This window comes from Rhineura floridana, chromosome 4 (genome assembly GCF_030035675.1).
Source record: "Rhineura floridana isolate rRhiFlo1 chromosome 4, rRhiFlo1.hap2, whole genome shotgun sequence".
Lineage (NCBI taxonomy): Eukaryota > Metazoa > Chordata > Lepidosauria > Squamata > Rhineuridae > Rhineura > Rhineura floridana.
In genome coordinates, this window is record NC_084483.1 from 128,564,993 (window position 1) to 128,582,864 (window position 17,872).

General features: G+C 42.0%; 1 protein-coding gene across 3 annotated transcripts in view; it reads right to left on the reverse strand.

Annotated features, from left to right (window-relative positions):
• The window catches only part of LOC133383506 (ribosomal protein S6 kinase alpha-2), a 224,966-nt gene that overhangs the window by 99,968 nt on the left and 107,126 nt on the right, over positions 1 to 17,872 (reverse strand). The window contains exon 1 of one of the 3 annotated variants that reach the window (XM_061624361.1): positions 13,077 to 13,143. The exons of the other annotated variants lie outside the window; for them this stretch is intronic. The gene's annotated coding sequence lies outside the window, so the exon portion shown is untranslated. Of the gene's footprint in view, positions 1 to 13,076; positions 13,144 to 17,872 lie in introns of those variants that run through there. 3 annotated transcript variants of the gene reach the window in all.

Below are 17,872 nucleotides of genomic sequence, written 5' to 3' on the forward strand. Positions count from 1 at the left end.
ATATATTATATTTATAAATAAATATAAATAAATAAATATTTACAACACAATCCTATGCAAGGTTACCCAAAAGTGTGAGACACACTTACTCCCAAGTGTGAGTGCGGAGAGTTGCAGCCTCAATAAATTATTCAACCTTTGCCCACCTCACACTGCAATAACTCCAGCCAAAATCAAAACAGACACAATGCGGACATTGGCATTTTGGTGGTAATCCATTATATATGTATTTTTAAAAATATAGCAAGAAATAACTAATATGCTGATTAAAATTGACTGTCATTAATTAATCAGTTGATGACTTATTTGATTGATCTACTGATTAAAACTGGTCATTACCCAGTCAAGTTGGTTATAGCCCATGATGGATAATTTTATTTATTTATTAAAATAGTGATTCACTGGATTCTCAAGGCAGCTAAACAACAGTTTTACAAAACACAATAAAAACCTGAAAACTATAGTAACATCAGGGCTTTTCTTGTGATAATCCTCACTGATATAGAGTATTGGCACCTCTTTTTTTTTGCTGCACATGGCAGCCAGTTTGGGCTGGCACTCACAACACTTTTATCAATATATGAGTACTGGCACCTCACATTTTCACCAAAAAAGCACTGAGTAACATGAAAAGTAGAAGAGTACAGTAACAGTCCATACCAGCTGAGCAGTATAAAGAAAACCTACATTTGAAGCATGACAAAACTCTTAGAAGCAATTGTGCCTTTGCAAGGCATCTGATGAAAACCATCAGGGAATCTCTCTCTAGAGCAGGGATGGGGAACCTGTGGCCCTTCCAGATGTATCTGGACCACAACTCCCATCATCCCTGACCATCAGGCATGTTGCCTGGGCTGAAGGGTATTGGAGTCTCAATGACAACTGGAGAGCCACAGGTTCCCCATCCCTGCTCTAGCATCTCCTGCTGGTTATCACTGGCTATGCATTGAACATATCTAGTGGCCACATTCACACTGTACATTTATTCCACTATTATTCCACTTTAACCAGTCATGGCTTCCCCCAAAGAATCCTGGGAAGTGTAGTTTGCGAAGGGTGCTGAGAGTTGCTAGGAGACCCCTATTCTCCTCACACAGCTACAATTCCCCAAGTAGTTTAATAGTCAGTCCTTTTCCCCAGAGAACAATGGGAATTGCTGGCCTGTAAGGGGACTATGGCTTTCCTAACAACTCTCAGTATCCTTCACAAACTACACTTCCCAGAATTCTTTGGGGGAAACCATGACTGTTTAAAATGGAATAATAGTGGAATAAATGTACAGTGTGAATGTGGCCCTAGACCACCTGTGCTCTAGTACAGGTTTAACTTTTAAGTTTGTTTGGACCCCATTTCCCATGTATATGGCAAGATTGTCTTCTTTTGAGCAGTAATATGTGCCACTTGAATTCCTCTGCTGCTGCACTTCACATTTGTTTGTTTGTTTGTTTAAATGTATTATCCACCCTTCACTCAGAGGTCCCAGGGCAGGTTACAACAGTTTTAAAGTACATCATTAAAAAAAAATAAAACAACCTAAAAATCACTACATCCCCCCAAATATATATCTCTTGTCAAAGGCCAGGGTAAACAGGTGTGTCTTTAGCATTCACTGAACATTGTACACTGTGCTAGATGCACTTCTGTAGGGAGGGAGTTCCACAACTTAGGGGCTGCCACCAGTGCCGGTGCCAGGCTATTTTGTGCTCCAGTAGGAGCCTAAAGCGGCTTACAATAAGTTACAGCATGATGCAAATACAGTGAATGAATTTGACAGAATCAAGATGATTTCAAGCCATATTCACATTTTTTTCTTTTAATATATTTGAGATAATAGGCAGATTGTGAAGGAAAGATTACCAGACAAATTGTTAAGGGAGCAAGAATTTGCAACGTTCCTTTTAAATTAAGCGAGGTGATACATTAAGCAGACTTCTGGGATCAAAATCAAACAATTTTTCTCTAATATCTGTAACATCTTTCTCATCTAAATATGGGCATGCACTCTCTCTCTCTCTCTCTCTCTCACACACACACACACAATATTTGGTACTGAATCACACTAATTAATATGGTTTTACATTGGAAATCAGCCAACATGGCAATATGGTCTACAGCCATGTCACTCATAAAAAGGGTTCCTGAAGACTAAAAATAACTGTTTTTCTCAACACAGCAGAGGAAGCAGGAGACCAGGGAAGGAGAAAATGGCCAAATAACTGCGATTAGACAAAGCTACAATACCCTAGCCAAGAGCCCTTGAGTTTTGTGCTAACAAGAACTTAGGCATTTCCACTCAGCTTCTGACACGGTAATATTATGCTTATCTCTTGACTGATTTACAGATCCGCTTAGCACTGGTGGGAGTGGGCAATTCAGAATACTTGCTTAAACCTTTAATTAAGTTGTCATAACTACTGCCCTTTGGTGCCAAAAATGACATGGTGCTGCCTGACAGGAATTCTGATGGTTTCCGATTGAAAATCCCTGCTAAACTATCCCAGTGGGAGTAATGGGATTGTTCAGCATGAAAGCAATCAGAATAGAGTGGCAACAGATTCAAGCAAAGACCAAACCATTGCCTTGATTACATTATTGCCTGCCATTTTTCACTGAAAAGAGAATATTTAGCAGCACTTGCATAGTTAGCATTACACCAGATTATTAAGAATGAATGAATGAAAAGCTTTAAAAATAAAATCTCCAAAAATGTGCACAATTGAAACCACAATTTTAGGACATTTCAATTTCTGAGAAGCTTTGGCTTAAAAAGAGGTAGGCAGACTTCAAGCTTGAAGGATCTTTGCTTTTTACTAGACCCTTGAGGCCCATCAACAAGAGCCAGATTCAAAATGATGACATCTGCTGGTCAACGACCGAAATAAATAAATAAATAAATATTATTATTATTATAAAATGATGACAACAGTGGGCTTCTGGACATTTAAAATTAAGGACCAGGATGTCACTGAGCACATGGTGAGCCCGGGAATTGGTTTTCAGGACTAGAAATGATTCCACAGCCCTTTCACAAACAAATCCACTTCCCCCAATCTTTCTGAGAATACTGCATCCAGTTCTGGTCTCCGCACTTCAAGAAGGATGCAGACTTGATGGCCTTATAAGCCTCTTCCAACTCTACTCTTCTATGATTCTTTGTTTCCTCAAGCTAATTTGTGTGTGTGTGTGCCTTTTGTTATTGCTTTTAATAAACTATTGGAAATCAGAGACTCTTGCTAATCAATGAAAAATCACCCCCAGATCAACTAGTAGATGATCCTGATCTACCTTCTGTCGTCCTGTCCCCGTCCCCATCCATGGGGGCATGCACATTCTTAAAGTCATTTAATGCAGATTGATTATTTAACTGGCCACTGTACTTTCTATCAGTACAAGTACAGAGTCGTGAAAGAATGGATTTTCTCCGCTCCATCAATCCTTGTTTATGACTGGAGTAAGGATTCCAGTTTGCTCAAGACTACAGAATCACAGACTAATTATATCATCTGTTCTCCTGTGAGTCAGCAAGTTCTTGATTTTCCCACAGAGCAACACACCATTAGTTTTGTTGTTTCTGAGAGTGCATACACAATATAAATTGCATAAATATGGATTAGTTGGCCCTGGACAATTTGTTCTTTACATAGTCCTTCCATCTTATTTATTTATTTAACATATAATAATAATAGCAATAGTAATAAATTGAATTTGTATTCTGCCCTTCGTCCCAGTAGGAGCTCAGGGTGGCAAACAAAACACTAAAAATACTCTAGAACATATTTAAAAACAGACTTTAAAATATATTAAAAACAAAACATCTTTTTAAAAAGCTTTAAAAACATCTTAAAAAGTTCCAACACAGATGCAAACTGGGATAAGGTCTCTACTTAAAAGGCTTGTTGAAAGAGGAAGGTCTTCAGCAGACACTGAAAAGATAAGAGATATGGTGCCTGTCTAATATTTAAGAGGAGGGAATTCCAAAGGGTAGGTGCCACTACAATAAAGGTCTGCTTCCTATCTTGTGCAGAAAGGACCTCCTGATAAGATGGTATCTGCAGGAGGCCCTCACCTGCAGTCTGCAGTGATCGACTGGGTATATAAGGGACAAGACGATCTTTCAGGTATCCTGGTTCCAAGCTGTATAAGGCTAGAACCTGGAACTTGGCCCAGTAGCTAATGGACAGCCAGTGCAATTCTTTCTGCAGCGCGGTGACATGTTGGCAATCTCTGCCCCAGTGAGCTGTCACACTGCCACATTTTGCATCAGCTGCAGTTTCCAGACCAACCTCAAGGGCAGCCCTACATAAAGAGCTTTACAGTAATCCAGCCTGGAGGTTACCAGTGCATGGACAACAGTTGTCAAGCTATCCTCGTCTAGAAACAGCCACAGCTGTCTTATCAGCCAAGGCTGATAAAAGGCACTCCTAATCACCGAGGTCATCTGCACCTCTAACAACAAAGATGGATCCAAACCTGCTCTTTCAGAGGGAATATGACCCCATCCACAGCAGGTAACTGACCAATTATCCAAATTCAGGAACCCATAGCACCTCCGTCTTGCTGGGATTTAGACTCAGTTTATTGGCCCTCATCCAGCCAACCACTGAGTCCAGGCACCGGTCCAGGGCTTGCACGGCCTCTCCTGATTCGGATGTCACAGAGAAATGGAGCTGGGTATCATCAGCATGCTGCTGACACCTCACCCCAAATCTCCTGATTTGATACGATATGGCTTCATATAGATGTTAAAGAGCATCAGGGACGAGACAGTATGCTGCAGCACCCCACAGTATAACTGGAAGGGGGATGAAAGACAATTACTATTATCTGAAAATGACCCTGGAGATAGGATGGGAACCACAGTAAAACAGTGCCTCCGATACCCATCTCACCAAGTTGGTTCAGAAAGATGGTTAATGGTATCAAAAGCCACTGAGAGATCAAGTAAGAATAACAGGGTCGCATTCCCCTGTCCTTCTACCGATAAAGGTCATCCACCAGGGTGACCAAGACCAATTCAGCCCCAAAACCAGACCTGAACCCAGTTCAGAATGGGTCAAGATAATATGTTTCATCCAATAATATTTGCAATTGCTGCACCACAATCCTCTCAATCCCCTTCCCTAGAAAGGGCCTCCAAAGGGTCTAAAACTTCATTTCCTGGAGTTGATGTTAACAGACCCCTGACAATATGGAAAAGCTCCACTGGACGGCTACTTGAGGATGTGATGGAGGCAGACAAGTGGGCCTTCTTCTCTGCCCACACCACCACACAGTAGGCACAGTTATGATGTATTACTTGTACCCTATCACCCTCACAGAACATCTTTTGCCACTTGCGCTCTTGCCATTGTCCAGCTTCCCATGAAACATCCCAATAAAAACACCAACTAATTAACATCCTAATGTCAAAAGAACCCACTCAGATGGGTTAGACTAGTCATGATCCTAAAGTGAGAACCTTTGAAGATGCTGTCCTCAAGTAGCAACAGCACTGAGGAGTCAGACTCACTCCCCTGCACCCAGTTAACTAGACCTCTAGGGAAGTACTGTTACTGTCAGGCTCTGAGCAGTGGATCTTAGACTCCTCCAAGGAGCATGAAGCTCAGGGTCCTTAAAAGACTTGGGGCACAGGACCATGACACAAATTTGTATTTGCAAGTGCATATACTGTATGTAAATTCAAGTATACTGTAAGAGAGAAAGTTGCCTGTAATCAAAATACAAAAAAGAAAAAAAAAGAAAAGGAGGGAAAGACTAGATATTCCAGGGCCTAAGCCAAAAGAACTGAGGCTCAGGCCTCCTGGGCCACCCCCTAACAATGGTGCTGCTGAGGAGCATTCTCACTACAACTCTAAACTTCACCCCTTAGAAAAGGCCAATAGCTGCATAAAAATATGCACTGCCCCTTTATGATGGCCAAATGCAGTCCCTGAGGGCCAGAGTTTTTGGAATGACTCACTTGGCCAGAGCATAGCTGTTGCTCCAGGCTAGGACTGAGGTAACGTCTTTCTCTGCTAGCTGTGCTTCTGAAGCTGCCAGACTCCAGATAAGCACCTTTAGCCCTGTCCAGGGTCCTGATTTTACCATTTCATGTTGGCACAAACTTCCAGCCTTCCTTCTTGCCGTCTCACCTGAGCAACTGCCCCCCCCCCCCCGCGGTGGTGGAATTTGCGACTGAGCAGGACAAGACAGAAAGTTCATGATTGACCCAGGGTCACCCAGTGGGTTTTATAGCTGAGGAGGGATTTGACCCTGAAATATCTCCACTGTCAGGGGTGGGCTATGGGCAGACTCAGTACTAGCACACGGCCAGGATGGGCACTGGCCCGAGGGCCCAGGATCTCACATAAAGCCCCAGGAGACCCTCTGGGATAAGCACAGTCCAGCAGTGGAGGAGGGAAGCAGCAGACAGCAGTGCTGGGCAGCCCTGGGCAGCTCCACAGCAACAGAATATGTCCTGCTCACCTGCGCTGCTGCTGTGTGAAGACAAGCAGCCGCCCAGTTGTTAAGGAGTTCCCCTGCCTCCCCTGAATTCAAGGCGCAGGAGGAGGGGTGGAGCTTACTGGACTCCAGTGGCAGAAGCGAGACAATGCTGAGGGGAGGAAATGCTGAAAAACCATGTCTACTCCAATCTCTGTTCAAAAGAAAGTCCTGTTGAATTCAGAAGGGCTTCCTCCCAGACAAATGTAGTTAGACTTGCAGCCTAAGAGTGGGCTGTGGGACTTGGAAGGAAGGTAAGAAGGCTTTCCTGGTTTTCTTAGGCTGCAATCAGAAGTAAGCTCCGTTGGGTTCAATGGGGCTTACACCCAGGTAAGTGTGCATTGGATTGCAGCTTTAATTACATAACAACTATTGCCTTCCCACCCCCTCGTTCCCTTTGCCCCACTGATCTGATAGTGGCAGTGTGTAAGTGCACACGTGTTAAAACCTTGCCTCTTGTTTTACAGGCAAGCTTCTATTGTTCAGGTCTGTACTGGAGCGTCTGTATATGACTTCCCTCTCTTCCCCCCCCTGCCTCCCCCCCACCCCCCCCCCGGTTGTAGCCGGAAAGGGCCTAGAATTATTTTCACTTATATGCTGCTTTTTCTATAAGGAGCTCAAAGATTATTCTTCCCACCCCCATTTTATCCTCTCAAACCCCCTGTGAAGTAGGTTAGACTGAGTGACAAGTTACTTGCCCAAGTACACCTCAGGGAGCTTCATAGCTGAGCAGGGATTTGAAACCAGGTCTGACAGAAGGTCCTAGTGACCACGTGTCTCTTTAACTAGGAAACTCATACGTTTGTAATGCCTGATGGTAACACGGCACATTCAGAGACTAGTAATTTGTCCCTAAAAAGGCCCCTTTTTTCAGTCCTTCATACAAAGTGCTATATTAGTAGTACTAACAGCTTTAAATCTCCACCAGTGTGGAGATTCTGCACTACACATCAAAGGTGATTCCTCTTATTAGGCATTTTGATTAGGGTTTCTGATGGACTGAGGCATGCTGGAGTATTGTGTTGCATCTGTGTTTATATAGGTCTATAGTATCTGAAGGTTTTATTTTCTCTGCATGCAAGCCGTGTGATGTGGAACTATCTTTTAGTATCATTTCTGTATACTATACACACTTCTTAACATATAGGTGCATTGTAGCTGAATTACTGTGAATGCTTTTTTTTTTTTTTTTTTGAGAAATGGAACTTTAACTTTTTGAAAATAGTATTTGTTTAAGTCAGGTCAGCCTTTCATCTACTGTTCTGTCCTTGGCTTGCCCTGGTGCTCTGATATAACAGTGCCACATGACAATAGGGGTTTCTAAGATTAATTCTAGAGTGCCTTCTAATATCTCAGCATAGCTGAGTCTGCAATTGAGATTGCAGCATCTGCCTTGCATGCAGAAGGTCCCTCGGGTTCACTCCCCACTCTCCCAGGCAGGAGAGATGCCATCAGAGACTGAACCTGAGGGACCTTCTGGGACAGACTCCTGCTTTACACTCTGGAGAGCTGCTGCCAGTCAGTGTAGACAGTACTGATCTAGATGGACCAATGGTCTGACTCAGTACTGTATAAGGCAGCTTCCTATGGAAGAAGAAAACCCTGGTGGAGAACTGAAATTTCTATTTGAAGTTCTTTTTTTCAAATATCTTTGCAAATGACAGGAAACAATGGATTCAACCCCCCTTCACACACTTTTTTTGTCTGTGAAAACGTTAAAGTAGAGAAGTCAAGAGAAACAGCGACAAATGAAAATTATTTACCATTCATATAATCTGCTTATTATTAACATGATAAACCACAATAAATTCTGAGGAGCTGATGTCTATAAAATAGGTAAATTTATCCCAATAAATTAATTTTTTTGTATTTTTATTTCAAAATTTTGTATTTTTATTTTTCAAGAGGGGGTTGCAATATTGGTGAAGATTTCTTTTCTTTGAAAGGGGTGAGGCTGCAAGGGAGGAGGAATGTGGTTTGAGGAGGAATGGGAGGGGGACAGGGCCTATGGTTGCCAGGTCTCTGGTTTTTGCCAGGAGACTCTGGATTTTTGGGCTCCTCTTTGGGTCTCCGGGTGAGTCACCTTAATGTCCAGACTCTCAGCTTTCGTTATTTAAAAAATTAAGTTTCTAGGTGGTCTGGTTCGCAAGATATACAACAAAACGTCAGCCACCCCTCGGCAACTTCTGTGAAATGATCTCTTAGCTGGCTGCTCTAACCCTCCCTTTCAGGTTTGTAGCCAATAAGTGAAGTCACAGTTGTGATTGACAAGGGATTTCTTGGCCTCCGGGCAGTACCTAGACCCACTTATCTGAAAATCTCATAAATTGAGTAAGTATATATCTTTCAGCAGTATCAAAAGTAATGTTTTCTCTTATGTTCAGGACTTAAACAAGTTTAAATTTTCCTGGGCTGTTGAAGAGGGCGGTGTTTTGAAAACCTTCCCAGTATGAAGCTTTTATCCAATTAAAGTAAATCCGAGTAAAGCTGCAATGGTAATCCCACATACCCAGAGTAAAACCCCATTGAATTCAATAGGACTTACTTTTCTCTCCCCCCTCCAATCCTATTTTTAAAGCAATTAGGCAGGGCTTACATAGGTATCACTGCTTTTATTATGTAGGAAAGTAATACTGATTTTATTTTATTCTTTAAAAAATGTTCTGCAATGACCAACTGGTTTTGACAATAAACTATTATATGGGTCTATGTATTTTTACATCTCCAGTGTGTGTGTGTATATATGGAGTCTTCCCAACAGCCCCATGAGGTAGGGTTGGTGACTAGAAACCAAGGCAGCTCACAACAAGAAGTAAATCCATTTAAAATCCAATAACCATAAAAACAAGTATAAACAGTTGCAAAACAGCTTAAAGTGTCATGATTCTGAATTTTGGGTTGGGTGAATGAAGTTCCTTAGCACTTGGGGCTGCAGTTCTGTGCATGCTTCCCTGTTTGAGTAAGCCCCATTGAATACATTGGTACTTACTTCTGAGTAAACAATCATAGGATTACACTACAAATATCTTTACAGGTTGTGTAAATAATAAACATCTTTGACAGGCATGCTTATATAAATATTTCTTCATACTATGTCCTGATAAGTATTTGATTTCACACTATGGTTGTACAGTATTACTTCCTCTACCCTTTAAGTGTGCCCTTCTTCTTTCGGGTGTTCATGGTTCCCCTCTGTTATTTTCATCCTGAGGGGCAGATTAGGCTGAGAGATGGTGGGTAGCCCATGGTCACCCAGTAAACTTTATAGCTCATTTCCGTTTAAAAAAAATAATTAAAATGATTTACATGCAGGCAAGGTTTATGAAGTAGATCCACACAATATGTTTAAAGCACATCCACCTTGCATTTAAAACGCATGACTTCCCTTAAAGAATCCTTGGAAGTGCAGTTTCCCCCTCACAGTTATTGTTCCCATCACCCTTAACAAACTACAGTTCCCATGATTCTGTGGTGGGATTCATGTGCTTTAAATGTGTGTTCAATGTGCTTCAACCATTTAAATGAATGGTGTGGATCTGCCCTAGGTATGATGTGCATTCTTAGTGAATTGAAAATAACAATTTTAAAAGATACTTTTTTTAAACAGGAAGGGCTGTAGCTCAGTGGCAGGGCATATGCTTTGCATGCAAAAGTCCAAAATTCAATCTCTGGAAAAGACCATTGCTTGGAATCCTGGAGAGCCAATGCTAGTCCATGTCATCAGTACTAAGCTAGATGGTATCAAATGGCCTGAGTTGGTATAAGGCAGATTCCTTCGTTCCTAAAAGTGGAAAGAGACCCAAGGGCCACAGTGACTCCAAAATTTATTTATGCATTCTATTTACAACATTTACAACATTTATGCATTCTATTTACAACATTTATTTATTGTAAAAAACCTCAAAGTGGTTTACAGAAGGAATTAAAACAATAAAACTATTGACAAAAAAAGTTAAAGACAGGTATTTAAAAACATTCATAATAATAAAACCAACAATGAGTTAAAAACAGATTAAAAACACAGTAGGTTCTACCTGCCTGGATAGGCCTGCCTGAACAAAAATGTTTTTATCAGGTGCTGAAAAGAGTACAATGAAGGTGTCTGCCTAATATTAATAGGCAGGGAGTTCCAACCTGTAGGTGCAGCCACACTAACGACTGATTTCTTACAAGAACAGAACAAGTACTATGTGGCACCCATAACATGGAAAGCATACCTTGAAGTTGGCCTTGTAGCAAATTGGCAACCAGTGCAGATTTCAGAGCAGAGATATTATGTGCTGAGAGGGTCTCACTCATGTCAGCAATTGTGCCACAGCATTCTGCACTAATTGCAGCCCTGAGTCAGGTTGCGCTACATGGGAATTTCTGTGACCTTGGCTGATTGGCTGCCAGGATTTTTTTAGTTTTGGTTTTTGTTTAAGAATCCTGACTGGTTGGGGGATTCTGAGTTTTCTGCCTTACTCACAGGAATTTTGTTGTAGTTGGTGTGGTATTGCATTTAGGAAATCAACACTGCCTTTTTCTTTTTCTATTTTCATTTCATTTACCTTCAACATCACTCTCTTACATCCATAGAAGCAACAACAGTGGTTCCATGCACTCAACTCAACCCCATTAAACCCCCTTATTATGCATCTTGTTGGTTGCATGACAGTTTGTTTCTTGCCCAATAGTGGTAAAAGAGAATTCACATACTGGGAAGTGCGGCTTCAATTGTTGTTCCCAAGCTGCTATCTGTGAAGGTAGACCAAACCATGTGTGTTTTCTCTCTGTCAATTATTACTCACTGGAATTGGGTTGGCTGTCAAAGTGAGTTTATAGCAGCCCACAGGGTAGACAGGAAAAGGGAGAGAATCTTCTTACTCTTACTCATTTCTCAAACCTCTTTCTGAAGTGAAGGGTCTAATCTGTAAAGAAGTTTGGAGCAGCCATGTTCAAAGGTAGGGGCAGGGTGTTGCCAACCCTGCTTGGATATGGATATCTGTTGTCCACGCTCTGGTAACTTCTAGATTGGATTACTGTAATGCGCTCTACGTAGGGCTGCCCTTGAAGACTGTTCGGAAACTTCAGCTAGTGCAAAATGTGGCAGCCAGGCTGTTGACAAGGACCAATCGGTCTGCACATATAACACCTGTCCTGGCTCGCTTGCACTGGCTACCCATTTGTTTCCGAGCTCGATTCAAGGTGCTGGTGTTGACCTATAAAGCCTTACACGGTGTGGGACCGCAATACCTTGTGGAACGCCTCTCCCGCTATGAACCTACCCGCTCACTTCATTCAGTATCTAAGGCCCTCCTCCGGGTACCAACTCACCAGGATGCCCAGAGGACTGTTACTAGAACTAGGGCCTTTTCTGTGGTGGCCCCCGAATTATGGAACAGCTTACCGGAGGAAATACGTCTGGTGCCTACGGTTCTTTCTTTTAGGTGCCAGGTTAAGACCTGGCTGTACTCCCAGGCATTTTAATGTCAAATGTTTTATGTTTAATGTTTTAGTTTAATGTGTTCCTTTCTGTTACTGATTTTATTCTATATTGTATTTTAACCTCGTTTTGTACACCGCCCAGAGAGCTATTAGCTATGGGCGGTCTAGAAATGAAAATAAATAAATAAATAAATAAAAATCTTTGCAGAGGATCCTTAGTTAAACTTTACCAACAGCACAAACCAAACCATACCTACTCAGAAGTAAGTCCTATTGAGTTCTATGGATTTAGTAAGTGTGTTTAGAATTGCAGCCTTCAGGGGCATCCATCTTTATTCCTGACAGCTCCCATCTAATATCTCAAAGGCTCCTTTCTTCCTACAATGGCCTTCTGGTGACTGGCCTGAGAACACTTAAACCCTTCTTGCCAGAAGCAAGTAGGCTAGACTAAATGTTCACTACCCAGGCTTCATCTTTTAGCTAAGATTTCTATCTTAATTTCCAATCAGAGAAATGTTTTTGTTTGAATTTTATACTCCAAGCAACTGTGGTTGATGCTTAATGTATCATGGTTAATGACATCACTCAGGCCTGCCCCTATGACATCATTATGGCCCACCCCATGACATCACTACAACTTGCCGCCGTGATATCACTAGGACCCACCCTTGAAATCTCAGGGTTTGAGATGCTTCTAACCTGGCAGCCCTACAAGGGTCCACTGATACCCTGTGCCTGAGGACCCCCAGAAACCTGGAGCTGGCCCTGGCTATGGGCAGACGTCGGAGGTGAGCTACGAGCAAGGAACCAGGAGCTGTGGGACAAGCCAGAAGTCAAGACTGGAGGGCAAGCCAGGGAACAGGACTGAGAGGAAAACTATACATCAGAACCAAAGAATAACCAAGGATACAGAACACACCAAACTTCAGTTAGATTTTGTTGTTCAAGCAAGGCTTAGTGAGAGCAAGAAGCCTACTTCCTCCCTAGAAAGATCCAGTAGCCATCCTGGGTAGATGGAGTCTGTCCAGAAGGTTCACATGCATACACACAAAGCCAGGAAAACAGCCATCCCACACCCATGCTTTGATCACTATAAAAATAATCAGGAGTAGAATGTAGCAAACAAAAATGGTACTCTGAACAGGTACAATTGCACATTTTAAACTCACTTCAACTCATCATTGTTTTGCTCACATCCTGCCTTAGACCAGTTACCAGTTCGTATCTGCTGGGCTCCTGCTGGGAGGAAGGGCGGGATATAAATCAAATAATAATAATAAATAAATCTGAACCTACCTCACATGGCTGTCTGAAGATATAAAATGAGGTATAAAATTACTGCAAAAGGGGGCTTTGTGCCTGTATCATAGACATTACATTTTGCTAAAGCGATTAATCTTTGTAAAGGGGCATGTTTTGTTCTCCCCACCCCCACCCCCCAAATTAGTAAACCTCCAGGCTTCAACTGATCTGGCATGATTATTGTGTGTTTAGATTGTATTTAAGTGACCTTACTCCCTGGTTAGTGTGCTGAACATACCCTTTCATCATGAACCCTTTCCTGCCCCTTCCTCACAAGAAAGCCTAGGCTACAATCCCACACCCTCTTAAGCTCCATTAAACACAAAGAGACTTACTTCTGAGTAGGTGTGTATGCCATGGGATTTTTTAACATCCACCCACACTTACTATGTAAGAGAATTTTCAGAAAATAACTTATAAGGAGTACCTGATCTCAAACAGTGATTACAAGGAGTCACAAGTCAGAAAGAAACATTCAGGGGAAGGGGAAACAGCAGCTCTTTAGGACCACAGGGATTCCTGGTGTCTGCACAACTCACTCATCAATCATAGCTGTGACTTCACTCACTGGCTAAAAATACTGACAGACTGACAGGCAGGAGCAGCCAGGCTGGCTCACCTAACAGAAATAGAGGGGGTGGCAGAACCTCACATTTTGGTTCATAAAGTCATTTCTAAGAGGACCAGGGACTTACTCTTTTGTAAAAATGAAAGGTGACAGTCCGGGGTCCCTGTTAGATATGGGACCCAGTACATGTGTACCCCCAGTACCCATCTCTTGGCAGCCCTGCTTTTTCCTACTGTTCTCTATCAATTAATGAGAAAAAAATGCATTCAAAAATTTTCAAAGGGGAGAGAACATTTGGGAGCAATTCTCATGGGTTAGGTGCAGGGGTTTTGTTGTGTTTACCTTAATTTTGAGGTGTTTGCAAGTGTCCTTTCTTTCACTCTCCAAATAATCTCATCAATGGTCTGCACTCTGCAGCCTTTCTGAGTGCCAGTGCATCAATTTAAGGTGACTCCTCCCATGGGGCTCTTACAGATCTGGAAGCATGGCCAGCCAGCTGACCTTATCACAAAGATAAGGTCAGTTTAAACCCCCACACCCACCAAATGGTAAGGGAATTCTTAAGTGCCTTGAGAATGAGGCAAAAAAATTGAAGCCTCTTTTGTTTGGAAAGGGAAAAAAGTATTAATAAACTGGAGGATGGATTTCAGCACAGCACTAATTAATGGCATGCTCTCACCACTCAACAACCACACTAGTTCTCTAACACAATCAGGTTGAAATATAATCCAGATTATTATAGTGTGCTTGCATGTGTGTGTGTGTGAGATAGAGAGAGAAAGAGAGAAAGACAGATACAGAGACAGACAGACAGGCAAAGACAGGGTGAAGTGTGGTGTAGTGATATCAGAAGAGCCTGCGGGATAATGCCAAAGGCTCATCTAGCCCAGCATCCAGCTCTCACAGTGACCAGCCAGATGCCTATGTGAAGCTTGCAAGCACAACCTGAATGTAACAGCACTCTCCCCACTTGTGATTCCCAGAAACTGGTATTCAGAGGCATACTGCATTGAACATTCCTGTATGATTCCTGTATGATTCACCTATTTGTTTGCTTTGACTGATGATATTACTGGGACCTTTAGAGGCAATAGAAACAAAGAAAACCTAGAATCACAGGATAGCTAAACAACCTGAGAAAACACAATGAGTTCCCCAGTACTTTGCTGTAAAAGATAAACATTTTCCAGTCTTCTGACTCATCTTCTTTGTTTAGCAGCATCTATCACATGGGAGAAAGAAGGGGTTGATACCACTTAGGCATGCTTCTCAGCACACAGCAGTAAAATTGTTTTCCTCTATATGAATTACAAGGGCCAGTGTGGTGTAGTGGTTAAGGTGCTGGACTACGACCTGGGAGACCAGGGTTCGAATCCTTACACAACCATGAAGCTCACTGGGTGACCTTGGGCCAGTCACTGCCTCTCAGCCTCAGAGGAAGGCAATGGTAAAACCACCTCTGAATACCTTTTACCATGAAAACCCTATTCATAGGGTCACCATAAGTCGGGATCAACTTGAAGGCAGTCCATTTCCATTTTCATATGAATCACAGTGTATTCTAATAGCGTTACTGGAAAGTTCCAGGTTTAAGTGCTGCACACCTTACTCTTTTCCCTCAAATGACAGCTGTCACTTAGGTAGGAACTGTGGCATTTTCAGCACTGAACGCTATTGTGCTGCTAACTTCTTAATGATCCACCCAATGAACACTGCAATCCTTTTTTCTTGACAGTTGTCAACTCAACACTGGCAGTGACAAATCTTGAAAATCACAATATATTTATAAAGAGAGATTCCATGTTGCTCATTTTAAAAACCACAACTTATATACAGCAATTTCATTAAAAATATCAAAATGGTGTACAACAACAAATTCAACAATTAACCAAAATCACAGATCAGCAACTAACTGTGACAAAAAAGAAGTGTCCCCACACACACATCTTTAACTGTATGCAGCATAGAACAGTTTTCAGCAAATATCTAAAAGTTAATACTGAGGGCATCCGCTGAGTCCCTGTTGGCAGGAGGGCACTTTGTTTCCTAGATGGAGGAGCTGGTAACAGGGCATTAGAGCAAGCAGGAAGGGATATGATATATCAGTGCCTGATATACTGGTACTCTAGAGACAGATGTTCATATAAAAAGAGAGGTGAATGCACTCCTAGTGTTGTTGCTGCACTTCCTTTTTAATATTTCATCTGTCTTCAGATTCACTGAATGAAAGGCAACATATTATCAAGTTAAGTAAACATAAAGCTGGTTTATATATAAGAGCTGCCATGTCGAAGTGCATGGCCACTGTTATCACATGGCAAACCATTAGGGCACGGTGACTTGCTAACAAAAGCCTCAATGAGAGGAGGATGTAACAAAGTAGCTGAGACTGGTACAGGTCCTCTTTGGGAGCAACTGCTGAACAAGCATCTCCTATGGAGATTTCTATAGATGATGTATTCAAACCATTGCCCCCACCCAAGAAATGTCTGCCAATACCTGTCAACATCCCTGAACACCAACAATTTCCCAGAAACCACTCAGCACTTTGCCACCGGGCCAGTACCAGAGTCAATCAGTGCTGCTGAAATGCCTATCTCAGAAACAATGCTATCACCATCCTATCAAGAAAAGCAATATTGCAGACTCCATTCAGACATCTCACCAGTATGGCAGCAGTATCTAAGCTATATTGCTGCTGACCTCCATCTCCACAGTACAGAGTCCTGATAACCTCATCTGCCATTCTAGACTCCCACCTTGTGTTCTCCTCTTCTGCCTAATTGCCTGCAAGCCCCTGAACCCACCAGGCTCTAAAGGTACTCTCCCATCACCAACTAGGCAATGGCTTCTCAGTAGACATCATGGCTCTGGAGACTGAAAGTGCAGATTGTGTGCTTGTCAGCTCAAGAAAGAAAACTGTACTGGCAAGGTGAAATGGCTTTTCATGTGATAACTAATCACATTCTGAATTCACATTCACATTCTGAATCACTCCAGAGAAATAGTTTTTCATGTGATAACTAAGATCTGATGTTTGGCATTTTAAAGTAGCTTAATGACCATAACACACAGGCCACATGGTCTTAGGATCACAGCTTCACCCGATGTTACCAATCCCAGAGATGGTTTCTGCTGTTGAAACATTTATTTCTATGTATGCATTCAGAAGAAATACACTACCACACACTTGCATACTAAACTAATCTCACTAGTGCTATAAATAAGCCTTATAATGGTGGGGGAAATGATTCATGCATATTTAGCAACAAGGAAATTATTTCTTGGTTCACATGCTCTCTGGTGAGAAAAGATAAAACAAGTCATTTGACTCAATGACCTCTCTCTGAACCTCAGCTATTAACAAGAATAAAATGGGAAACTGAACAGCATTTTATTTTCTGTAAGAGCAAACAATATTATCTTTCTGACTCAGACTGAGTTATGGTATCTACAGCAGACAGAGCACCACTCTATTTTTCTTCACTATTCAATTTCACCCCATCAGAGTCAGTATGTGATTTTTTTTTGGCTATGCTGTTTGGCCATTATTAATACATAATGCAAGTATATCTTCAGGTATTGGAGGCCACAACTGGTATAACAGTCAGAGACGCTCATTCCTTTTGACAAAGAAAAGAAGAGGCAATTATTATTATTTTTCATAGCCGAGCCTGAAATTTAGTACCCTCAAATGACTTCAACCTACAATTTATGGCTGGGGCAGAGGATATTGATCTTTGGGATACTGACATTTGTTGGCCAATTTGTGCATTCTTTTAGGCCATGTAGTCAATGTAGTGCCCTACTGATGTTGTTGGACTACAACTCTGATCCCTAGCCAGCATGCCCAGTGGTCAGAGGTGATCACAGAATCATAAAATAGTTGAGTTGAAAGGGACCTATAAGGCCATTGAGTCCAGCCCCTCCACTCAATGCAGGAACTTGTAGCAACAGCATGTGGAGGGCACCATGTTGACTATCCTTGTTTTAGGGGTTAGGGAATGAATAATTATGAGCTTTTACATCTGCTTATAAAAAGATGCAACACAATCATAAGAACAAAAAAGGAGCCCCTGCTGGATCAGGCCAATG